The sequence below is a fragment of the Cricetulus griseus genome (assembly GCF_003668045.3).
Source record: "Cricetulus griseus strain 17A/GY chromosome 1 unlocalized genomic scaffold, alternate assembly CriGri-PICRH-1.0 chr1_0, whole genome shotgun sequence".
In the NCBI taxonomy this organism is placed as follows: domain Eukaryota; kingdom Metazoa; phylum Chordata; class Mammalia; order Rodentia; family Cricetidae; genus Cricetulus; species Cricetulus griseus.
In genome coordinates, this window is record NW_023276806.1 from 100,292,140 (window position 1) to 100,318,100 (window position 25,961).

General features: G+C 43.1%; 1 long non-coding RNA gene across 3 annotated transcripts; it reads left to right on the forward strand.

Moving 5' to 3' along the window:
- The first annotated feature begins 301 nt into the window (after positions 1–301).
- Positions 302–22,915, forward strand: LOC113833412. Of its 3 annotated transcripts, none has more exons than XR_004772182.1 (3): positions 302–649; positions 19,458–19,561; positions 22,842–22,915. It is a non-coding gene; the product is annotated as an uncharacterized LOC113833412 (long non-coding RNA). The 3 variants fall into 3 exon arrangements; XR_004772183.1 differs by having other exon boundaries at positions 19,478–19,561; XR_004772184.1 differs by lacking the exon at positions 22,842–22,915 and adding an exon at positions 22,247–22,450.
- Positions 22,916–25,961: the final 3,046 nt, after the last annotated feature.

Below are 25,961 nucleotides of genomic sequence, written 5' to 3' on the forward strand. Positions count from 1 at the left end.
GAGTTTGCTTTGCTGCTATTCTGGTGTTTTGGTGTGAGGATTTGTGGCTGAGATAGTTTAGTGCCGCCCACATTTCATTCTCTTCCAGCTCATTGGCTAGACATGTTGTCACCCAACTAAAAGAAGACATTCTTTATATCTTTTGGGGATAAATATGTGTCTAATTTTGGCCACTGAGATGTAAATAAAAGTATAGGCATCTCTCTGGATGTGTCCTTTTTCCTGTTTTTTTTTTTTTTTTTTTTCTTTTTGAGACAGGGTTTCTCTGTGTAGCTTTGGAGCCTATCCTGGCACTCACTCTGAAGACCAGGCTGGCCTCAAACTTACAGAGATCCGCCTGCCTCTGCCTCCAAGTGCTGGGATAAAAGGCATGCGCCAACAATGTCCAGCTTCCTTTTTTCCTGTTTCTTCTGAGATAAATACAATGGTAATGGCCAGGCTCATTACCCACCTCAGACCTTGAGGATGGGAGCTACTGACTAGAATGGCTGAGCTGAGTTCTGGCCCCTGACAACTTGGTGGAAACACTATCCTAATCCTAATTCAGTTTATTCCTGAATTTATTTATTTCTTTTTAAATTATGTGTGTATGTGTACATGAGTACAGATGCCTGAAGAGCCCAGAAGAAGTCAGATCTGGAGCAAGATGGTAAGCAGACTGTACATTAGAGTTATAGAGAGCCGTGGGCCACCTGACATGGGTGTTGGGAACTGAACCTGGGTCCTCTGCAAGAACAGTACTGATGAGCGATTTCTCCAGCCCCCGAATTTATTTTATATGAAAAAGAATTACTTTTTAAGTGAAAGAAAAATTTTATTTATGTGTGTGTATTTTGGCCTACATGTGTGCTTGTGTCCCAGGTGTGAGGAGACCAGAAGAGGGTTTCTGATCCTCTCAGGCTGGAGTTATAGATAGTTGTTAGCTGCTATGTGTGGATGCTGGGTACCAAACCTAGGTCGTCTGCAAGAGCAACCAATGCTCTTAACCACTGAGCCATCTCTATCCTTATGTCACTGTATATTTATTCTCTCTCTCTCTCTCTCTCTCCCTCCCTCCCTCCCTCCCTCCCTCTCTCTCTCTCTCTCTCTCTCTCTCTCTCTCTCTCCCTCCCTCACTTCTTCCTGTTTCCTGTTGATACAAGGTCTTCCTATGTAGCCCAGGCTACATATATAGGAATTTTAGCTGTGAGCCACAATGTCTGACTTTCATTTTCAGTCTAGGTAAGCAGAGAGATGTTTTGGGTTCTGATGTTTCCTGTTACCTGTGTGGGCAGTTGCTGACTGATGTGCAATGATCTCGTCTTAGAGGGCAGAGCCAGGAGCCTCCTGGCCTTGAAGTTGCATCTTCATGTCTGTTCTTTCCATGTGCTCTCTCCTGAGACCCAGCTGTTATGGATCTAACTTTGAGCAAGGCTCTGAAGAGTTGTTTCTTTCTCAGTGTCTCCAAGTGTGGAATGAGTCAAAATGTCCCTCCAGTCTGGAGAGGAAGCCAGCACCGGCCAGGGAGACAGAAGTGCAGAATGCTCGGCGATGAAGGCCTCCACACTGGGGTTTCCTCCAAACTGGCTCCACTTATGCACTTACAGGACTAGGGGTTCATTAAATTTGTGTGTCAGGGTCTAATATTGGCTTTATAACACTGATACATTGTTTTTTTTTCAGATTTATTTGTTTCTTAAATATACAGTATTCTGCCTGCATGTGTTCCTGCAGGCCAGAAGAAGGCACCAGATCTCATTACAGATGGTTGTGAGTCAGCATGTGGTTGCTGGGAATTGAACTCAGGACCTCTGGAAGAGCAGCCAGTACTCTTAACCTCTGAGCCATCTCTCCAGCCCTATAACACTGATACATTGTTTATCTTTCTAAAATATTTGAGAAGGGCTGTTTTATTATTTAAAAGATAAAATTATTTTATTATTAATTTATTAAACCAAGTTCACAGAAGAATGGATTTCATTATGACATTTTCAAACAATTTTCAAACTTGCAACTCTCTCTCTCTCTCTCTCTCTCTCTCTCTCTCTCTCTCTCTCTCTCTTTCTCTTGTTTTCTGAGACATGGTCTTACTATATAGCTCTGGCTGTCTTGAAACTCACTCTGTAGACCAGACTGGCCTCTAACTCTCTGCTTCCTGAGTGCTGGGATTAAAGGCCTGAGACAACATGCCCAGCTTTTCCCCATCACCTGGAGGCACTAACAGCATGAGAGGAGTCCTCTGCCATACTTTTGGGTGGGGCCAAAGACTTTGGAGAGTCTTCTTAGCTGAATGGGGTGGGGGTGGGGTATTTAGGGACACTGGCATGGTTAGTTTTGTCAGCTTGATACAAATTTAGAGTTGCCTGGGAAGAAGGAACCTCAGTTGAGGAATTGCCTCCATTAGATTGTCCTGTGGGCAAGTTTGTGAGGGCCTTCCTTCCTTCCTTCCTTCCTTCCTTCCTTCCTTCCTTCCTTCCTTCCTTCCTTCCTTCCTTCCTTCCTTCCTCCTTCCCTCCCTTCCCTCTTTTTCTTTTTTTCTTTTTTTTTTTTGTGTGTTTTTGAGACAGGGTCTTACTACAAAGCCCAGGCTAGTCGTCTTGAGCTCACTCTGTAGCTGAGGCTTAGACTCCTGATTCTTTTGCTTCTGCCTTCACTCACTTCCTATAACCAAGCAGGACTGGTGGTGGCAGCGATGGCTTCCTCCTCCTCCTCCTCCTCCTCCTCCTCCTCTTCCTCCTCCTCCTCCTCCTCTTCTTCTTCTTCTTCTTCTTCTTCTTCTTCTTCTTCTTCTTCTTCTTCTTCTTCTTCTTTCTCCTTGTCCTCCTCCTACTTCTCCTTCTCCTCCTCCTTCTCCTCCTCCTCTTCCTCCTCCTTCCCATTTTTCTTCTTTCTTTCTCCTCCTCCTTCTCTTCTTTTTTAATGGAATCTTTCTGTATTGTCTAGTTTAGGGTGGGACTCACTGTGTAGCTCAGGTTTTCCTTGAACCCAGATCACTTAAAGTGTTGGGACTACACATGAGAGCTTTCAGGCCCAACTTGGGGATAAAATTACAAGTAGGGTTTTGTTTAAATTTCTTTTTTTCTTAGCCAGGTGCATGCCTTTAATCCCACCACTCAGGAGCTAGAGACAGGTGGATCTCTGAGAGTTTGAGGCCAGCCTGATCTACAGAGGCTTTGCTCCTAGCTAGGGACCACCTAAACCTATTTCCCTGGTCTGAAGACTGTACTTCCAAGGACATTTAACATTTCATCATTCAATTCTTTTTCAGTCATTTTTTAAAAAAGATTTACTTTATTTATATGAGTGTTTTGCCTGAGTGTGTATCTGTACACCACATGCATGCAGATGCCCTAGAACTGAAGTTATAGATGGTTGAGAGCCATCATGTGGGTGTTAGGAATCAAATCCAGGTCTTCTGCAAGGGCAGCACTTAATGGCTAAGTTATCTCTCTAGCTCTTTATTTCATCTATTGTATGATGCACATTTTCCATGTTTAAAGATCTCTGACTAGTTAGTGACTTTCTTTTTTGAGAGTCTCATGTGACCTATACTACCCTTGAACTTACTCTGTAGCTGAGTATGACCCTGGATTTCTGATCCTCCCGTGTCTACTTCCTTGAGTGCTGAGATTATAGGCCCGAGCCACCATGCCTAGCTTATGTCATGCCAAGGATGGAACTCAACTTTGTGCATGATAGGCAAGCACTCCATCAAATGAACTATGTCCGCAGTCCTTAATGGCACATTATTTAATTTCAGTGCTCTGTGATTTATAAAATAATGGGATGTGTTGCAAATGATGCTGTCTTTGTTTCATTGACAAACAACATCTCCTTGACCTCTACCATAACAGAATGCCACAGCCTGGGAGGGTTAAGAAGCAAAAGGTAATTTTGTAATCTAGAGTCTAACAGATAAGATCATGCTTCCATGTGGTTGTGTTTCTGGATGGTCTTTCCATGCAATGTCTTCTAGAAGTCTCTCTTTCTCTGTCCCTCTCTCTGTGTAGCTAGGTTTTACAGAGTTTCTAGTCCTACATGAATACAGCCATGGTGGAGGTAAGGCATGCAACATGCCAATATGAATTTTGGGGACATGCAATCAATCTCTTTGACCATGCAGCTCTGTGTTTGAAATCATAGGATACAAACAAAACAGAAACTGAAGATGGCTGAGATCAACATGGCTGAACACTAGGTCCCTTTTATACAAAAGGATATTGTGTAAAGCAGGGCTTTCTGCCAGAGAACATGAGGCATTTGTAAGGCCCAACAGTCTTTTCTTAAAACTAATTTATTTTGTATATTTTGGAAACCAGACCTCTGTCAGATGTGGGGTTGGTGAATATCTTTTCCCATTCTGTGGGCTGCTGTTTTGTCTTGCTGACTGTGTCCTTACAAAAGCTTCTCAGTTTCAGGAGGTCACGTTTATTAATTGTCTATCTCAGTAGTCCCCCAAACACCAACTAATCGAATTAAAAAGTGGGGTGCAGACCTAAATAGAGAATTCTCAATAGAGGAATCTAAAATGGCTGGAAGACACTTAATGTGCTCAACATTGTTAGCCATCAGGGAAATGCAAATCAAAACAACTCTAAGATACCATCTTACTCCTGTCAGAATGGCTAAAATCAAAACCACCAATGACAGTTTATGCTGGAGAGGATGTGGAGAAAGGGGACCACTCCTCCACTGCTGGTGGGAGTGCAAACTTGTACAGTCACTTTGGAAATCAGTATGGCGGTTCATCAGGAAAATGGAACTCAGTCTACCTCAAGACCTAGCAATTCCACTCTTAGGCATATATCCAAAGGATGCACACTCATACAACAAGGACATCTGATCAACTATGTTCATAGCAGCACTATTTGTCATAGCCAGGCCCCCAACCAGGGCTCCACCAAGTCCACCAAATCTTCCTGTGCTGGGCCTAGGCCCCTCCCCATGTGTTCAGAGACAGAGCAAATCTCTTCAAGTGGGATGGGCTCTCGAAGTCCCTCCCACCCACCAGGGCAAAACGCCAGTCCACCTCCAGAGGCTCCCAGGAGTGCAGGGGCCTCCCCATTGGCATCCATGATCAGGGGGCTGGATTAGTCCTGTACTGTCCTCCCAAAGAGCATCTGGGGTCGATATGCTTTCCCTTTTTCAGGCCAACTGTTTCTGTGGGTTTCTCCAACCAGGTACAGACCCCTTCGTTCTTCATTCCTCCCTCTCTTCAACTGAGTTCCAGATTTCAGCTCAGTGTATTTCTGTGGATGTCTGTCTCTGCTCTCATCAGCCACTGGATGAGGACTCTAGAATAGCATAGAGAGTATTCATCAATCTCATTCTAGGGGAAGGGTTTCTAGGCCAACTCTCCTCCACTGCCCAGACTGTCAGATCGTGTCATCCTTATAGGTCTCTGGAGATCTTCCTAGTTCCAGATCTCTTCTCGGACCTATAGTGACTCCCTCTGATATGGTATCTCTCATCCTGCTCTCTCTCCTCTATTCTTCCCCCAACTCAATATATCTGCTCCTCCATTTCTTCTCCTCTACTCTTCATCTTGTGCTCTTATTGTGGCAGCACCCACTTCCCTACCCTCATGCTCTCAATTAGCTCGGGAGTTCATGCCATTTCCCATTCCTGGGGTCCATTTATCCCTTAGAGTCATTCATGATTTCTAGTTTCCTTGGGGTAGAGGATTATAGGCTGGTAAACCTTTGCTCTATGTCTAAAAATCATATATGAGTGAGTACATACCATGTTTGTCTTTTTGTGATTGGGTTACCTCACTCAGGATGGTTTCTTCTAGTTCCATCCATTTGCCTGCGAATTTCAAGATTCCATTGCTTTTTTCTGCTGAGTAGTACTCCATTGTATAAATGTACCACATTTTCTCTTTCCATTCTTCAGTTGAGGGGCATCTAGGTTGTTTCCAGGTTCTGGCTATTACAAACAATGCTGCTATGAACATGGTTGAACATATGTCCTTGTTGTATGGACAAGCAGTATTTGGGTATATACCCAAGAGAGGAATGGCTGGATCTTGAGGTAGATTGATTCCCATTTTTCTGAGCAACCGCCATACTGATTTCCAAAGTGGTCTTACAAGTTCACACTCCCACCAGCAATGGAGGAGTGTTCCTTCTTCTCCACAACCTCTCCAGCATAGGTTGTCATTGGTATTTTTGATTTTAGCCATTCTGACAGGTGTGAGGTGGTATCTCAGAGTTGTTTTGAGTTGCATTTCTCTGATGGCCAAGGATTTTGAGCACTTTCTTAAGTGTCTTTCAGCCATTTCAGATTCCTCTGTTGAAAAATCTCTGTTTAGTTCTGCACCCCACTTTTTAATTTCATTGTATGGTGTTTTGGTGGCTAGCTTCTTGAGCTCCTTGTATATTTTGGAAATCAGTCCTCTGTCAGATGTGGGGCTGGTGAAGATTTTTTCCCATTCTGTGGGTGGTCGTTTTGTCTTACTGACTGTGTCCTTTGCCTTACAGAAGCTTCTCAGTTTCAAGAGGTCCCATTTATTAATTGCAGACCTCAGTGTCTGTGCTTCTGGCGTGATGTTCAGGAATCGTTCTCCTGTGCCAATTTGTTCAAGGGTTGTTCCCACTTTCTCTTCTAAAAGATTCAGTGTGGCTGGGTTTATGGAGAGATCTTTGATCCATTTGCACTTAAGTTTCGTGCATGGTGACAAGTATGGATCTATCTGCAATTTTCTGCATGTTCGAATCCAATTGTGCCAGCACCATTTGTTGAAGATGCTATCTTTTTTCCATTGTATGGATTTAGCACCTTTGTCAAAAATAAGGTGTTCGTAGGTGCGTGGGTTAATATCTGGGTCTTCAATTCGATTCCATTGGTCTATCTGTCTATTCTTGTGCCAATACCAAGCTGTTTTCAGAACTATGGCTCTATAGTAGACCTTGAAGTCAGGGATGGTGATGCCTCCAGAGGATCTTTTATTGTAAAGAGTTGTTTTGGCTATCCTAGGTTTTTTATTTTTCCATATAAAGTTGAGTATTGTTCTTTCAATGTCTGTGAAAAACTGTGTTGGGATTTTGATGGGGATTGCATTAAATCTGTAGATTGCTTTTGGTAGAATTGCCATTTTTACTATGTTAATTCTGCCTATCCAAGAGCACGGGAGATCTTTCCACTTTCTGGTATCTTCTTTAATTTCTTTCTTTAAAGTCTCAAAGTTCTTATTGTACAGGTCTTTCACTTTTTTGGTTAGTGTTACCCCCAGATATTTAATGTTGCTTGTGGATATTGTGAAAGGTGATGTTTCCATGATTTCTTTCTCATTGAGTTTATCATCTGTATACAGTAGGGCTACAGATTTATTTAAGTTAATTTTGTATCCTGCTACCTTGCTGAAGGTGTTTATCAGCTGTAGGAGTTTCCTGGTAGAGTTTTTCGGGTCACTTATGTAGACTATCATGTCATCTGCAAATAGTGAAAGTTTGACTTCGTCCTTTCCAATTTGTATCCCTTTGATATCCTGATCTTGTCTTATTGCTCTAGCTAGAACTTCAAGAACAATATTGAAGAGATATGGAGAGAGTGGACATCCTTGTCTTGTTCCTGATTTTAGAGGAAATGCTTTGAGTTTCTCTCCATTTAGTTTGATGTTGGCTATTGGTTTGGTGTATATCGCATTTATCATGTTTAGATATGTTCCTGTTATTCCTGTTCTCTCCAAGATCTTTGTCATGAAGGGATGTTGGATTTTGTCAAAGGCCTTTTCAGCATCTAGTGAGATGATCATGTGGTTTTTCTTTTTCAGTTTGTTTATATGGTGGATTACATTGATGGTTTTTCGTATATTGAACCATCCTTGCATCCCTGGGATGAAGCCCACTTGATCGTGGTGGATGATTTTTCTGATATGTTCTTGGATTCGATTAGCCAATATTTTATTGAGTATTTTAGCATCAATGTTCATGAGAGATATTGGTCTGTAGTTCTCTTTCTTATTCTTATCTTTGTGTGGCTTGGGTATCAAAGTGATTGTAGCCTCATAGAAGGAGTTTGGCAATATCCCATCTGCTTCTATTGTGCGGAACAGTTTGAGGAGTATTGGTATCAGCTCTTGTTTGAATTTCTGGTAGAATTCTGCAGTGAAGCCATCTGGTCCTGGGCTTTTTTTGGTTGGGAGGCTTTTGATGACTGCTTCTATTTCATTAGGGGTTATGGGTCGATTTAAATTGTTTATCTGATCTTGATTTAATTTTGGTAAGTGATATTTATCCAGGAAACTGTCCATTTCCATTAGATTTTCGAATTTTGTGGAGTACAGATTTTCAAAGTATGACCTAAAGATTCTCTGGATTTCCACAGTGTCCGTTGTTATATCCCCCTTTTCGTTTCTGATTTTGTTAATTAGTGTGCTCTCTCTCTGCCTTTTGGTTAGTTTGGCTAGAGGTTTGTCTATCTTGTTGATCTTCTCAAAGAACCAACTCTTTGTTTCATTGATTCTTTGTAATGTTTTCCTAGTTTCTACTTTATTGATTTCAGCTCTCAGGTTGATTATTTCCTGGCGTCTACTCCTCCTTGGTGAGTTTGCTTCTTTTTGCTCTAGTGTTTTCAGTTGTTCTGTCAGTTCTCTAATGTGACTTTTTTCTAGTTTCTTCATGTGGGCACTTAGTGCTATGAACTTCCCTCTTAGGACTGCTTTCAGAGTGTCCCATAAGTTTGGGTATGTTGTGTCTGCATTTTCATTAGAATCTAGGAAGTCTTTAATTTGTTTTTTTATTTCTTCCTCAACCCAGGAATGGTGCAATTGGGTGTTATTCATTTTCCAAAAGTTTGCAGGTTTCCTGCCATTTGTATTGTTGCTGAATTCTAGCTTTAATGCATGGTGGTCTGATAAGATACAGGGGGTTATTTCAATTCTTTTGTAATTGTGGAGGTTTGCTTTGTTGCCTACTATGTGGTCAATTTTGGAGAAGGTGCCATGTGGTGCTGAGAAGAAGGTATATTCTTTTGAGTTTGGATGGAATGCTCTATAGATATCCGTTAACCCCAGTTGGGCCATGACTTCTTTCAGATCCTCTGTTTCTTTGTTAAGTTTTTGTCTGGTGGTCCTGTCTAGTGGTGTAAGGGGGGTGTTGAAGTCTCCTACTATAAGTGTGTGTGGTTTTATGTGTGGTTTGAGCTTTAGTAATGTTTCTTTCACAAATGTGGGTGCCTTCGTATTTGGAGCATAGATGTTCAGGATTGAGATTTCATCTTGATGGACTTTTCCTGTGATGAGTATGAAATGCCCTTCTTCATCTCTTTTGATTGATTTTAGTTTAAAGTCCATTTTGTTAGATATTAGGATTGCTACACCTGCTTGTTTCTTGAGGCCATTTGATTGGAAAATCTTTTCCCATCCTTTTACTCTGAGGTATCGCCTGTCTTTGAAGTTGAGGTGTGTTTCTTGTAAACAGCAGAAAGATGGATTCTGTCTTCGTATCCATTCTGTTAGCCTATATCTTTTTACGGGTAAGTTAAGGCCATTGACATTTAGGGATATTAATGTCCATTGTTCATTGGTTCTTGTTTGGTTTGGATTTATTGTTGGTGGTGTCATTGTGTGTGGATTTTGCTCTCCTGCTTCTTTTTGTGTTTGGCAATATTAGATTATCTATTGCCTGTGTTTTTGTGCATGTAGTTATGTTCCTTGGGTTGGAGTTTTCCTTCCAGAACCTTCTGTAGTGCTGGATTTGTGGATATGTATTGTTTAAATCTGTTTTTGTCATGGAAAATCTTGTTTTCTCCATCTATAGTGATTGAAAGTTTTGCTGGGTACAGTAGTCTGGGTTGACATCCATGCTCCCTTAGTGCTTGTAGTGTATCTATCCAAGACCTTCTGGCTTTCATAGTTTCCATTGAGAAGTCGGGTGTGATTCTGATTGGTTTGCCTTTATATGTTACTTGGCCTTTTTCCTTTGCAGCTCTTAATATTTTTTCTTTATTCTGTAGATTTGGAGTTTTGATTATTATGTGTCGGGGGGACTTCTTTTTGTGGTCCAGTCTGTTTGGTGTCCTATAAGCTTCTTGTACTTTCATAGGCATATCTTTCTGTAGGTTGGGGAAGTTTTCTTCTATGATTTTATTGAATATGTTTTCTGTACCTTTGAGCAGTGTTTCTTCACCTTCTTCTACACCTATTATTCTTAGGTTTGGTCTTTTCACGGTGTCCCATATTTCCTGTATATTTTGTGTTAGGGATTTGTTGGTCTTGAGGTTTTCTTTGGTTGATGAATGTATATCCTCTAGCGAGTCTTCAATAGCTGAGATTCTCTCTTCTGTCTCTTGAATTCTATTAGTTATACTCACATCTTTAGATCCTGATCGTTTATCCAACCTTTCCATTTCCAGCATCGCTTCATTCTGTGTTTTCTTTAATGTGTCTAATTCAGCTTTCATGTTTTGAACTGTTTCAAGAGCTTCCTTCACTTGTTTGGTTGTTTTATCTTGGGTTTCTTTAGCTTCTTTAAGAGATTTGTTTATTTCTTGAATATTTTGGTTTGTCTTTTCCTCCATATCGTGTAATTTTTTGCTTACTTTTTCTTCTATTTCTTTAAGGGATTTTCTTGTTTCCTCTTTGAAGGTCTCTATCATCTTGCTCAGATAATTTTTGAGGTCCATCTCTTCTTCATGCACTGTGTTGGGCTTTTCAGATCTTGCTGGAGTGGAGTCCCTAGATTCTGGTGGTGTCATATTGGTCTTTCTGTTGTTGAGCGGGTTCTTATTCTGTCTTCTTCCCATATCTTTTTCCAGTGAGTGCAGGTAGGATCTCTCTATCTCCTCTTGTTACTCTGTAGTGTGTGTGGGCCAGGAATTCAATGTCCGAAGCTCTGGATGGTTTTGCCTCTCCTCGTAGCCTCCTCACTCTGATGGCGTTAGGCCTCTTGGTGGATCGGTCGCCGGGAATGGAATGAAGAGTGGCCTGTACCCAGATTCGGGGAGCTCCTCCCTGCCTGGACGTGTCTGTTTCAAGCAGGGACGAGCCTGGAGGGATCTGGGTGGATGGCGCTTAGGACAAGAATTGGGTAAAAGCAGGGGGTGGCTCACCTGGTCTGCGATGAGTCCACGGAAAGGGAAGGAAGAGTGTCCTGAACCAAGCCAGATTCAGGAAGCTCCACCCTGCCTGGGCGTGTCTGTTTCAAGCAGGGACGAGCCTGGAGGGACCTGGGTGGATGGCGCTTAGGACAAGAGTTGGGTAAAAGCAGGGGGTGGCTCACCTGGTCTGCAATGAGTCCACGGAAAGGGAAGGAAGAGTGTCCTGAACCAAGCCAGATTCAGGAAGCTCCACCCTGCCTGGGCTTGTCTGTTTCAAGCAGGGACGAGCCTGGAGGGATCTGGGTGGATGGCGCTTAGGACAAGAATTGGGTAAAAGCAGGGGGTGGCTCACCTGATCTGCGATGAGTCCACGGAAAGGGCAAACAATGGAATCTTGAAATTTTCAGGAACATGGATGGAACTCGAAGAAACATTCTGAGTGAGGTAACCCAATCACAAAAAGACAAACATGATATGTACTCACTCATATGTGGATTTTAAACATAGAGTAAGGGATTACCAGCCTACAATACACAGTGCCAGAGAAACTAGTAAACAAGGAGGACCCTAAAAGAGACAAACTTTGTCCCCTGGAGAAGGGGAAAGGGACATGATCCCCTGAGCAAATTGAGAGCATGGGAAGAGGGGGGAGGAAGCTATGAGAATGAGAAGGGAAGAAGAGGAAGGATGCAGAGGTCATGAGGGAGCAGAAAGGTTGAGTCAGGTATAGATTAGAAGAAAGGATATGTGATAGGCAGGGTTTTAGTTGTGGGGGTGGTAAGGGTGGAAGGGAGGGAAAAGGGAACTGGGATTGTCATGTAATTCAATCGTGTTTGTAACTCAAATAAAAAAAATGGTATGCACTTACTTATATATGGATTTTAGACCTAGAGCAAAGGAGTAGCAGCCTACAATCCATACCGCCAGAGAAACTAGGAAACAAGGAGGACCCTAAGAGAGACATACTTTGTCCCCCAGAGAAGGGGAAAGGGACAAGATTTCCTGAGCTAATTGGGAACATGTGGGGAGGTGAGAGGGAGTTAGAAGAAAGAGAAGGGGAGAAGGGGAGGGGAGAGGAAGACATGAGGGAACAGGAAAATCCAGTCAGGGGAAGAATAGATGAGAGCAAGAAAAGAGATACCATCATAGAGGGAACCACTATAGGTTTAAAGAGAATTCTGGCACTAGGGAAATGTCCAAAGATCTACAAGGTTGACTCCAACTAACAATCTAAGCAATAGTCGAGAGGCTACCATAAAAGCCTTTCTCTGATGATGAGATTGATGACTACCTTATATGCCATCCTAGAGCCTTCATCCAGTAGCTGATGGAAGCAGAAGCAGACACCTACAGCTAAACACTGAGCTGAACCCTGGAACCCAGTTGCAGAGAGGGAGGAGTGATGAGTAAAGGGGTCAAGACCAGGCTGGAGAAACTCACAGAAACAGCTGACCTGAACAAGGGGTTGCTCATGGACCCCAGACTGATAGCTGGGAAACCAGCATAGGACTGTTCCAGACCCTCTGAATGAGGATGTCAGTTTGGAGGTCTGGTTAATCTATGGGGCCTCTGGAAGTGCATCAGTATTTATTCCTAGTACATAAATGGACTTTGGGATCCCACTCCACATAGAGGGTACTCTCTCAGCCTAGACACACGGGGGAGGGTCTAGGCCCTGCTCCAAATGATTATGACAGACTTTGAAGATCCTCCATGGAAGGCCTCACCCTCCCTGGGGAGCAGAAAGGGGGTGGGATAGGGTGTTGGTGAGGGGCAGGGGAAGAGGGGAGGGTGAGGGAACTGTGATTGACATGTAAATGAAGCTTGTTTCTAATTTAAATAAAACAGGAAAAATAATTTAATTTAATTTTATTGGTGTTTTGCCTGCATATATGTCTGAGTGAGCCTGTTGGATCATGCAGTTACAGACAGTTGTGAGCTGTCATGTGGGTGCTGGGAATTGAACCAGGGTCCTCTGGAAGAGCAGCCAGTGCCCTTAATCATGAGCCATCTCTCTAGCCCTTCTTGACAATATTATATAAACCTGTATTGCTGTTCATTTCCTGAGTGACCTTTGCTTTTCTGTCTCACCACTTCCTCTCTTATGATATCTGGATTCCCCCCTCATGCTGTTTAAAAATAGTTTATTAAAAAACTTAAAATTGGGGACTGGAGAGATGGCTCAGAGGTTAAGAGCACTGACTGCTCTTTCAGAGGTCCTGAGTTCAATTCCCAGCAACCACTTGGTGGCTCACAACCATCCGTTATGAGATCTGGTGCCCTCTTCTGGTGTGCAGATATACATGGAAGCAGAATGTTGTATACATAATAAATAAATAAAATCTTAGGAAAAAAAACCCTTAAAATTGCTGGGTGGTGGCACACAAATTTAATCCAAGCATTCAAGAGGCAGATGCAGGTGGATCTCTGTGAGTTCAAAGCCAGCCTGGTCTACTAAGTGAGTTCCTGGACAGTTAGAACTATTACACAGAGAAACCTTGCCCCCTAAACATCATGTTTGTTTGTTTAATTTTTGTTCATGGCATACACGGGGAGGCCAGAGGACAACTTGCAGGAATCAATTCTCACTTCTATAGTGAGAGCTCCAGGGATCAAGCTTAGGTTGTTAGGACAGGCGACAACAACTTTAGCCACTGAGCCGTCTTGTCCACACTTGTCCACTATTTTTTTTTAAAGATTTATTTGTTTATTATGAATACAGTGTTCTGCCTGCATGTACTTCTGCATGCCAGAAGAGGACGCCAGATCTCATTACAGATGGTTGTGAGCCACCATGTGGTTGCTGGGAATTGAACTCAGGACCTCTAGAAGAGCAGCCAGTGCTTCTAATTTCTGAGCCATGTCTCTAGCCCTCATTCCACTTTTTAAGTCAGAAGGGAAACTTTATAACACTCAATTATTGGGCTATACCGTGTTATCTTTCCTGTTTAATAATTACCACAGTGTGTATGTGACACCAAATTCTGTTATGATTTCTAACATATATCTTGAATTTGATTTTTAAAATTATTTATTTTGGTTTGTGATAGGTTACTCCAAATTCATCCTTAGAGGGATATGAATGTACAGTGGTTTCTTTTTACTCAAGTCTTAAAATCTGTGAGTTCTAGCTGGTTATGCATGAGCCTTGGGGGGTGGGGTGTGTGTGGGAGAGGGGGAGTGGAGTGTTGGGTGGTGGGGGGAGGAGGAACTGAGCCTGTAAATTAGAGTAGAAGTAGAGCCACACTAGAGTATCGTGATATTATCCCGGTGTTACAAACACTGTGTTGCTGCTTGGTATGATAAAACATCCAGGTGTATCTGCTTTGAAAGGATCAGTCAAGTGCTAGTAAGAGGTGAGCAGGGAGCCAGCCCTGTCTCTAATGGACTTAGTGCTGCTATTGAGGTAACTCATTGCCCTTGACCAGCCACAATATCTGATTATTATTATTATTATTATTATTATTATTATTATTATTTTTTTTTTTTTGTCAATTTGACGCAAGAGAGAACCTCAATTAAGGAGATCCCTTTGTTCTGTAAGCAAGTATGTGGAGGCATTACCTAGATGCAACAGCTGTAGGAGGGCCCTGCCCCTTGTGTGAGAATGGGTTGAGCAAGCCGTGGGAAGCAAGCCAATAAGAAGCTTTCCTGGGTGTCCCTGCCTCTGCTCCTGTTCAGCTCTCTCCCTGGCTTCGCTTAGTGATAGACTGTGATGAGAACACATAGGCTAAATCACTCTCTCCTTCCAAAGTTGTTTTTGGCTGGAATGTTTTATTACGGCAAGAGAGAAGCAAATGGGGACACATTTATTTATGGTTTGTGTGCACTTGCTGTAGTAGCGGACATGTGGAGGTCAGAAGACATCTTGTGGGAGACTGTTTTCTCCTTCCACCACATGGGTGGATCCAATTCAGATTGTCAGGCTTGGCCACCAGTGCCATTACCCAGATGATGAGCCAACTCACTGGTTTCTTTTCTTTTTTTCCTTTCTTCTTTTTTGAGACAGGGTCTGGCTATGCAGCTCAGGCTGGCTCAAATTCTTTGTTTTTCTTTGTTTGATTTTTTGAGACAGAGTTCCTCTGTGTAGCCCTGGCTGTCCTGGAACCTGTTCTGTACATCAGGTTTGTAGCCAGTCTTTCTCTGTCCCACCAGCCAGCTTCCAAATCATGACACAGAGACTTCTTTTTTTAAATTTTTTTTTTATTAGTTCAAATTAGAAACAAGCTTGCTTCACATGTCAATCCCTTCTCCCTCACCCTTCCCTCTCCCCTCCCCCCAACCTACCCTCCACCCCATCCACCCTCCACTTCCCAGGCAGGGTAGGGCCCTCGACGGGGGCTCCCCAAAGTCTACCACATCATCCTGGGCTGGGCCTAGGCTCTCCCCCATATGTCCAGGCCGAGAGTGCATCCCTTCACATGGGATGGGCTCTCAACATCCCTTCTTATACCAGGGTAAAAAAAAACTAATCCACTACCAGGGGCCCTCCAGAGTGAGGAGGCCTCCTAATTGACATCCATGTTCAGGGGTCTGCATCAGTCCTGTACTGACCTCCCAGGCCCTTGTTCAGGTCAGCTGTTTCTGTGGGTTTCACCACCCTGGTACCAACCCCTTTGATCTTCGTTCCTCCCTCTCTGCAACTAAGTTCCAGAGTTCAGTTCAGTGTATATTGACACAGAGACTTTTTTTGTTTTTTTACATTTTTAAAATTTGAATTAGAAAAAGATTGTTTTACATGACCCCCCCCCCGCCCCCGTCCTCCCCTACCACCACCCTAAACTCTAAAACTCTACCTATCACATATCCTTTCTGATCCTTTCTGCTCCCTCTGGATGATGAGGCCTTCCATAGGGTGTCATCAGAGTCTATTGTATCTTTTGGGATAGGGCCTAGGCCCACCCCTGTGTGTCTTGGCTCAGGGAGTATTCCTTTATGTGGAATGGGCTCCCAAAGTCCATACCTATGCTAGGGATAAGTACTGGATTACTACAGGAGGTCCTGTAGATTTCCGAGGTTTTCTCAATGAAACCCATGTTCCTGGGGTCTGGATCAGTCCCATGCTGGTATCCCAGTTATCAGACTGGGGAGCAAGAGTTCCCCAATGTTCAGGTCAGCTGTTTCTGTGGGTTTCACCAGCCTGGTCTATAGTAGGAAATTACCAATATGGAGTCAGGTAGAAATATAAGGGTATTTAATAGGGAAAAGCCTTACTTACAGAGCGAACCAGCCAGCCAGTGGTAGTCTGTACAGCAAGAAGCAAAGAGAAACCGAAAACGAAAACGCAGACCCCCTACTCACTCTGACCATGCCCTCACAAGCCTGCCCAGGTACTCCTGTAGCCAGCCCCTAAGAAGGCGTGGCTACAGCTTCCCCTACGCTGGTCTGGACCCCTTTGCTCTTCACTCATCCTTCTCTGCATCTGGATTCCAGTTCAGTTCAGTGATTAGTTGTGGCTGTCTGCTTCTACTTCCACCAGCTGCTGGATGAGGACTATCAGGTAGCATATAAGTCAGTCATCAATCTCATTATCAGGGGAGGGCATTTAAGGTAGCCTCTCCTTTGTTGCTTAGATTGTTAGCTGGTGTCATCTTTGTAGACACAGAGACTTCTTATTAATTATGAATGCTCAGCCAATAGCTTAGGCTTGTTTTTAGCTAGCTCTTATAAATTAAATTAACCTACGTGGCTTTTAACTCTATCCCATTTTGTGTGTCCGACTCATCCCTCATCTGTCTGGCTTCTCTGCCCTTCTTGCCAGCATTCTCTCTGTCCTGAAAATCTTGCCTAGCTATTGGCTGTTTAGCTTTTTGTTTTTGTTTTTTTTTTTTTTTTTTTTTTTTTTTTTTTTTTTTTTTGAGACGGGGTTTCTGTGTAGCTTTGGAGGTTGTCCTGGCACTAGCTCTGTAGACCAGGCTGGCCTTGAACTCACAGAGATCCGCCTGCCTCTGCGTCCCGAGTGCTGGGGAAAAGCCCGGCTGGCTGTTCAGCTTTTTATTAAGTCAATCTGAGTGACACCTAGTCACAGTGTACAAAAAGTTTATTCTACAGCACAGGCTGGCCTCAAACTCAGAGATTCGCCCGCCTCTGCCTCCCAGGTGCTGGAATTAAAGGCACGTGCCACCATCACCAGGCTCTGGCACAATTTCTTGATCCTCCTCCTCAGCTTCCTGAATGCTGGGATGATAGGGGTGAACCCTCATAGGTGACCCACACTGGTTCACACTGGACTCTGTTTGTACCGGCCCCACCTCAGCTGCAATCCCTGGTCTCTCCTCTTTAAGTCCTGTCTCGTTCCCACCTTCTAATCCCAGTCCCCTTAGAGCAGTCACAGGTATCTCAGGTACCTTTAGGACTCTGGTACTGGGAATTGTTGCTGAGGCAGTAGCAGGGACTTGGGTGTTTCCTGGACGAGGTCATTTGCCTGGGAATTTAATTATATTCATTGTTTTGTTTTGTGTAGGAAGCTGAGCTGGGCATGGTGGTGCACATCTGTAATTCCAGCACTAGGTTAGTTGGAGACAGGTGGATCAGGAGTTTCAGATCATCCTCAGGTATACAGTGAGTTTAAGGCCAGCCTGCCACACATGCTACCCTGTATTTTAAAAAAAAAAAAAGCTGCTGGTGGTGGTGCATGCTTTTGATTCCAGTGTTCAGGAGACAGAGGCAGGAGGATCAATCTCTATGAGTTTGAGGCCAGCCTGGTTCTAGCACAACGAGTTCTAGCACAACCAAGGCTACACAGAGAAACCCTGTCTGAAAAAACAAAAACAAAAACAAAAAAAAAGCCAGTATTACTGGTTGAGGGAAGAGGGACATAGAAGAGGGAGTACACATGTGAGTTTTCTAAGGTCCAAGCATATATGTCTAGAAGAGGCATATATCACTTAGGCTCATGTTGCATTGGTGACAAATTATCTGGCTTCATCTACATGAGAAGGGCCTGGAAATGCAGTCTGTACATTATAACATGGTCATATAGCCAGGTAGAGAGAATGGATTTGTGGAGACAATCAGTTATCTTTGATTCATTGGGTCTGTATGATTTTACTTGTCTGTAATCAGATGGTTTTGATATGGCTTAGCCATCCTGATCCTGCATGAAGAACTGAAGTGGTGTTAGGTCTTGCATTCAGGATTATGTTTAGAGTCCTGCCCCATCCATGATGGTATCAGTAAATTGCTACCAAGATTGAATGGAAAACTCACATTAATGTCTCTATGGAATGCTTGGACATATTAATCCCACATCTGTGGGTTCAAAAAATAGCTTGGGAAACATTTGACCAAGTATTTGTATTAACCTATATAGACTTTTCTCCTTACTGTTTTTGAAATAATAGAGCATAACAACTCAATAAGCATTTACATTATGTATTATAGCAATCTAGAGATGATTTAAAGAACACAGGTTGGGGCTGGAGAGATGGATCAGTGGTTAAGACTGCTGGTTGCTCTTCCAGTGGACCTGGGTTCAATTCCTAGCACCAACATAACAACTCACAACTCTCTCGAACTCTAGATCCAAGAGATCTGGTGCATTATTCTGTCTTCCAGGGGCACCAGGTAATTGTGTAGCACACAGACATACCTGCAGGCAAAGCACCTCACACATAAAATGAACATAGGTGGATGTTTGTAGGTTATATGGAAGCCCTTTTATTTTATCCATTTTAAAATATATTTTTACTCTTTGAGAACTGCATACAATATAATGTAATTATCCTCAACTCCTGCAAGATCCACTTCCTGTCCCTTCCAACTTCATGTCTTCTTAAAAAAAAAATAACCCACAGAGTCCAGTTTTCTGCTACCCATTTTTCTATGGGTATGGGGCCATCCACTGGATGGTGGTCAAACCACCAGAGGCCACACTCTTACAGAAAACTGTCTTTGTCTCCCCCAGGAGCCATCAGTTATTAATAGCTCCTCACCCAGGGGTGGTTTTATTTTGCTTTTCTATTGAGACAGAGACCCATGTGTCCTTGGCTAGCCTCAGAGACTGAACTTTATCCTCTACCTCCTAAGTCCTGGGATAACATGTGTGGGCTGCCCACTTTATATGGCAGTGGGGAAGGAAACCAGGCCTTCTTGTTTGCTGTGCTAGTGCTCTCCTGGCTGAGTCATGTGCCGAGTCACTATTCATTAAGAGGAACTTGGGTATCCCAGGATTTTGGGAAGTCTGAGAACCAATCCTCCATAGCTGTGTAAAGATGACTGTTTGTGGGGGGCAGACTCACAGAACAGACACTCAGTGCCTCAAAGATGAAGTAATATTCACATGTAGCCTCATTGATGCTCCTTGGTAGCTGAAGTCTGGGATTCCAAGAATTTGAGGATTTGGTGTGTGTGTGTGTGTGTGTGTGTGTGTGTGTGTGTGTGTGTGTGTGTGTAAGGAAAGACTTCTTGCTGCAGAACAAAGTTGTTCTTTTCCACAGCATTCAGCACTGTCTTGCAGACCGCCTGGAACCAACCGATCCAACCTGGTTCTTTCTCACCAGTGCGTGTCCTGGCTTCGTTGGCTGTTCTTCAGGCATAACAGGTATGCCTTTGTGCCTTTGTACTTTCTATTTCTTATGCCTGGCACATACTCCAGGATTAAGTTTACCCATCCCCCAGGAGTCATACCAGGTAATGCCAGTGATGAGTGTTGACACTTAACTACTTGCTATGTTTCTAGTAGTGTTCTATGCACTTTACCACTTTAAGCGTCACAGCTGAGATGAGGCAGGTCCTGTTATTTTACTGTTGATGCAGTTAAGACATAGGAAGGCCAAGGAAGCAGCATAGGTGGGCTCCTGACTCAGGTTGCACGAAGTTCTCCACCTCTCACTCCATCCCTACAGTGGAACTCTCTATTCTGTGCTTTGCTAGCCAAACTGGGTCAAAGGTAGTTAGTTTTCATCTTTGCAATCTGCTTGTTAGCACACTGAACAACACTAGCAATTTGTTAATAATTTTTGGTAGCCAACTTGACTAGACTATAATCCATATTTGTTCAGCCCCCCACTAACTTAGGTGTCGCTGTGAGGTAATTTTGTACTTATACAATCCATCAGTTTTGGGAAAAGGGAATGATGGTCACTGATCTGGAAGGCAGACTTAGTCTGCCTTAAAAACAGAACTGGAAGTTTCCATGAGGTCTGCAGCTTCCAGCCTGCCATCTGCCCTATGGATTTTGGACCTGCTTAGCTGATCCACAGTTACATAAGCCAAGTCCTTGCAATAAATCTCTCTTTCAGTCTGGCAAATCTGTCTGGTAAAATCCTGGCGGGTGCAGTATGTTACGGCTACTGACTTGGCTGGCTTCTAATAGGTCAGTGTCTTTCTCATTTCCCTCAGACTAGTCCACCCTTGACTTTCTTCAGCATACATTTAAGAACCTTTCATAATTCCCAGAGTTCTGAATGTGATCACTCTTGGATGAGGTCCAGTTTTCGCTTGGATCACGTACCCCGTGAGAATGAAGGCATTCTTACATGATCTGCAGAACTTCATTCAGACTGGCTCTCATTAAAACAAAAGTGGATTTACTAGGAAAATAAAAAAGCCTGTGTCGCAGAACTGTTCTCTCTAACCTTTGTTCTTTTTAAATTTAACTCCTCCCTATAGGGTTTCTCTGGGTATCCCTGGTTGTCCTAGAACTTGCTCTGTAGATAAGGCTGGCCTCAGACTCAGAGATCTGCCTGCTTTTGTCTTCCAGGTGCTGGAATCAAAGCTGTGTGCTACCACTGCTTGGCCTTAGCAAACGGTTTTTATATAACACACTTGGTCATGTTTTTCCTCCCCTCACGGCTCTCGGGTCTTCCCTACTATCCTATGCACCCAACTTTATATTCTTTCTCTCTCTTTCAAAGCAGAAATAAACAATCCCCCCTACAAAAACACCAAAACAAAAACTAAAACAACGAATAAGCCAAAGACCAGTAAGATAAGAAAATACCAAACAAAACAAAACAAAAAAATCCACAAAAATACAGTTGAGTTTGTTTTGTGTTGGCCATCTACTCCTAGAGTGTGGTTGCTCTATCCAGTAACACTCCATCATATTAAACATCATATATTTAATATTATGCTTTAGTGAAATTTACTTTACAATATAGTTCATCTTTTCTAAAGCCTGCCTAACTCAGTTGTATTACTCTTTTATCAAGGATGAAGAGACCTATCATTCTGTTGATCATTATTAATACTTAAGTTTGCCTATTAACAAAAAGTACTAGTGAAGGGGTGTAGGGAAAGACCCTGGTTACCTATACTGCTGACCACACCCATTTGAGTATGTAGAGGGTAGGATAAAGAGAGAGCACCAGAGGCGCTTAGCGCTCTCTCTCAGGGTTCAGCCAGCTCCTGGAAGCATCTGGGTCCTGACTTCTCGGAGTGCCAAATCTGGTTACTGATTCCTCATGTGAGTATATATTCCCAATGAATTACCAGTTAATAACCTATCTCGGGTTCGATTTTGTTCCTCATGAAATCGGCAAGTCTGGGTTTTGCATACAAATGGCTGATCATGAACACTGATGTGCAAACACCTCTGAGATGTATGCCATGGGTATGCCATGGATAACTGGGTCATATGGAAGAGGACCCTCCTTACTAATTCCCATAGTGGCTGGACTAATTTACATTGCCATCAGTGGAGTGTAAGTGTTCCTTTTGGTCTGTGTTCATTCCTGCCACTTTTTTCTTTTAGATTTATTTTATTTTATATATGTGAGAATATTTGTTCTCTCCTTTCCCCTTTCCAGGGGTTCCAGGGTTCCAACTCAGATTATCAGGGTGGTGCAGCAATTACCTTTACCCAATGAGTCATCTCAGTGGCCTATCTGGGAGGTTTCTAACTTACTGTTCCACCCAGAAGTCACTACAGTATTTAGAACAGGGGTGTTTTAAGTGAGGAGTCTTGACTTCAGCAAGCAGAGGTGACCTGGCTTTGATAGGTCTGTTTAGAAAGTCTCTTTTCCCAGAAGCAGGACAGATTAGGTCATAGATAGTGACTTTCACCATGAACAATTTTTCTCCTTCAGTCTGAAGAGGGAGAGACTCTTGCATAGAGCTCACTCAATGATGGACGAGGACAGAGATGGATGGCTCTGCTCTGCCACAACCGTAATGGCCATTGTCCAGTCCTGTGCTATGACAGTGACACGTTTGCCCTACCTCCTTAGCTGTCATAGGTGATTGCTAACCACTATTCTTTTTTGCCTTCATGTTCTGTTATCAGCCCAGCAAGCTATGGAATGCAACCATACAGCCATGTCACAGGCACCAAGGAGCCCCTGGGGATCTTCTGTAGGCATTTGAGGGACTGTGAGATGATACCATTGATTCCATCTTCTGAGCTGGGCAAGGTGGCTCATGCCTGAAATTCCAGCACTATGGAGGCAGAAGCAGCAGGACTGTTACCAGTTCCAGGCTATCCAGGACTGTATAGTGAGTTCCAGGCTATCCTGAGCTACACTGAGACCTTGTCTCAAGAAAGCAAACCCAAAACAGACAGAAAGAAGCCCCCATCACTATCTGCCTCTCCCCTTTAGTTACCTAACACTGGCATTGGTGTCAACTTATTTGTGCTCTTTGATCAGAGCAGTCCTTAGATCTTTTCACCATCTGTGATTTTCGTGTGTATGTGTGTGTGTGTGTGTGTGAGAGAGAGAGAGAGAGAGAGAGAGAGAGAGAAACAGAGAGAGACAGAGAGAGACAGAGAGATAGACAGAGAGAGAGACAGAGAGAGATATTTTCCTTACCCCAAATTCCTTTTCTTTCTATCCATACATGTCTTTTTAAAATTATTATTATCTTATTTTTATTTAAAACAGGGTTGCAATTATAGGCCAGGCTAGTCTGAAACTTACTACATGGCATAGGCTGGAAAGCACCCTGTTTCAGCCTGGTAAGTACTAGGCTTTGAGCCCTCATGCCTGGCTTGTTCTTATTTCTAAGACACGGTCTCATTATGTAGCCCATGCTGGCCTGGAATTCAGGTTCCCTGCCTGTCCTAATTTGCTTTCCATTGTTGTGATAAAATATTTTAACCCAAAAGCAATTTGGGGAGGAAAGATTTATTTGGCTTACACATTGAGATCACAGTTTCTCATTGAGGGAAGTCAGGGCAGGAACTCAAGGTAGGAGCCCGGAGGCAGGCACTGAAGCAGTCTGTGGAGGAATGCTTCCTGGCTTGCTCCTCATGGTTTGTTGCACCTGTTTTCTTATACCCCCAGGACCATTTGCCTGGGGGTGACACTGCTCACAATTGCTCACATCAATCATCAGACAAGAAAATGCCCTACAGACTTGCCTACCGGCCAATCTCACAGGTATCTTCTCAATTGAGACATCTCCTTCCTATATAACCCTAACTTGTGTCAAACTGACAAAAAGAAGCAAACAAAAACCAAACCAGTACAAAGCCTTAACCTTCTATATGCTGGGTTTGGAGGTGTGTGCCACCCTGCCAGGCTTTTGTTTGTAATTTGATCCATCTCATTTAAAAAGTTCTTATTTTTTTATTTTTTATGTTTTTGTAAGACCCCCTCCTCTATGTACCTCCCATGTTTATATTTGGAAGCAGGGATTTCCATGATTCACCACAGTACATATGACCTGTGTTGGCCATTTGTGCTTGCTAAGTTGGCAGTGACAGTGATCTTCTGTTATACAATAGGTAAGTAAATAAATAAAAAATATATTTAATTTAATGGGGAAAGGGAGATGGCCAGATATGGTTAAAAGCACTTACTGGTCATCCAAAATACTAGGGTTCGATTCCCAGCACCCAGGTCAGGTGGCTCACAACCACCTGGAACTTGATCTCCAAGGGATCTGGCATCTTCTGGCCTCCTTAGCCACCCTTGTACATGTGGTATTCACTCACACAATCACAAACACATAAAAAGAAAATAGGTCTTTAAAATTCAATTTAACTAAGAACTAGGTTTAATTATGGTGGTTGCATGCACTTGCTATGGGTTTATTTACTGGATTACTGGCTTTACCCCTAGAGAAAAATGTCTCTGTCTCTGTCAGTGACCAGTAACTGCAGTAGTCCTTCAGCTAGTTCATGTGCTTCCTTCATGCATGACAAAGTATGACTGGGCTCAGTGTTATGCAAGTGTTGTCCAGGTAACCACAGTTGCTGTGAGTTAATGAGCATAATGGCCATGCATGTCCGGAAGACAGCTGTTTACAGTGCCCTCCCACTCCCCTGGCTCTTGCGTTCTCTCTACTCCCTTTTCCAAAATATTCCCAGAGCCTTGGATGATGCTGGTGTTCTGTTTAGGGGTGAGTACCCAGCAATCACCAATTTGAATCTGAGCATTAACTGCTGCCTAATGTAAAACTAAACTTCTCTGACCAAGGTTGAGACCAGCACTGTCTAAAGTTATGATCATAATTATTGAGAAATCAGTTTGACTTTTAGCAAAACAACGACCTTCCCAGCCATGGCCTTTAGACCACATTACAGAACTAGGCATGAATTTTCTCATGTAGTCAGAGAGCAGTTGGTTATTCCCTTGAACATTCATTCTGCTGTTGCATCAGTGGGCACACCCTGCCCGGAAGTCACTGCCGGATAAGACCATTGATGTCTTTTCTGCCTCCGCAGCCTGCACAGAGCCTTCCTTTGGTGCTGTGAAAGCTAGCTGTCAGAAAAGAAATGTCCAGGTCAGTTGCAGAATGTTTTCTTTTCTTTTCTTTTCTTTTCTTTTCTTTTCTTTTCTTTCTTTCTTTTTTTTTTAAATGTGGGTCTCATTTAGCCAAAGCTGACCTTGAACTCCCTATGTTGCCAAGCATGACCTTGAACTTCGGACTCTCCTGTTTATATTACTGAGTGTTCACCTACAGGCCTGTATTGTCATGGCTGGTTTTTGTGGTATTGGAGTTCTAATGCAAGGCTCTGTGCATGCTGGCAAATACTCTCTCAATTGAGCTAGATGTCCAGCCCCCTACTAAAGGTTTTCTCTGTATACCTGCAAAGCTTGGAAATTCCTGTAACATCCAGGGGCAGCTGATCACCCACAATCCTTTTCATTTTCACTTTCAAGTGAAAGTTCCTTTCTGAACTCAGGGAAAAGTTATATTTCATCTCTCAAGTGTAATGACTTCATCATATCCTCAAACTACTTTTTTTTTAGGTCATTTATTTCTTTAGATAAAATGTGGCTCTTTTTGTTTGTGTTTTGAAGCAGGGTCTTATGTAGCCCAAGATGGCTTTGAATTCCCCAGTGTAGCTGCTGCCCTTGAACTCCTGCGCCTCCTGCCTTTTATCTCCCAAGTGCTGGGGTGATAGGAATGCTGGGCTAAAATGTACCTTAAAACATCCAGATTTTTCTAAGTGTCTAAAGAGAAAACACTCCTTTGATAATTTCAAGTGCTTACAAACCTGTATGATGCCAAATTTGCATTTTGACAATCCCCCCGCATTGGAATAGAGGTATCGTTTTTTTTTTTTTTTTTTTTTTTTTTTTTTTTTTTTTTTTTTTGGTTGTTCTTACAAATCTGTGTCTAAGGCGTTCTCCCAACTCTGTCTGTACACACTAGATGTCACTGTCTACCCGGTGAATCACGGAGCTAAGCATTGTGAGTTAATTAGAAAGGAAAGCTGTTTGGAAAATGGTTCAGAAGCGGCTGCAAAAACATATTTTCAATTACCTCCAAACAGAACGTTTTCCCCGACAGTTTGCAAAGAGGCATTCATTATTTCTTTGGGAAAAAGAGACCCTTCAAAAACCATTACAGCAAAGAGGAGTAAGGTTGGTGGCAGCCTTTCTATCCCTGCCCTAAAGCCTGGGAATACAGGCAGGTGTGTGAGAGGTGCTGAAAGGAGGCGTGCCCTCCAGGTTTCCTCAGCCACTGATGAAGACATAAGGGGATGCTGCCACCTGGGACTCTCACCACCAGCCCAAAGGGGGCCCCCTCTTTTTCTCCATTAATTAGCA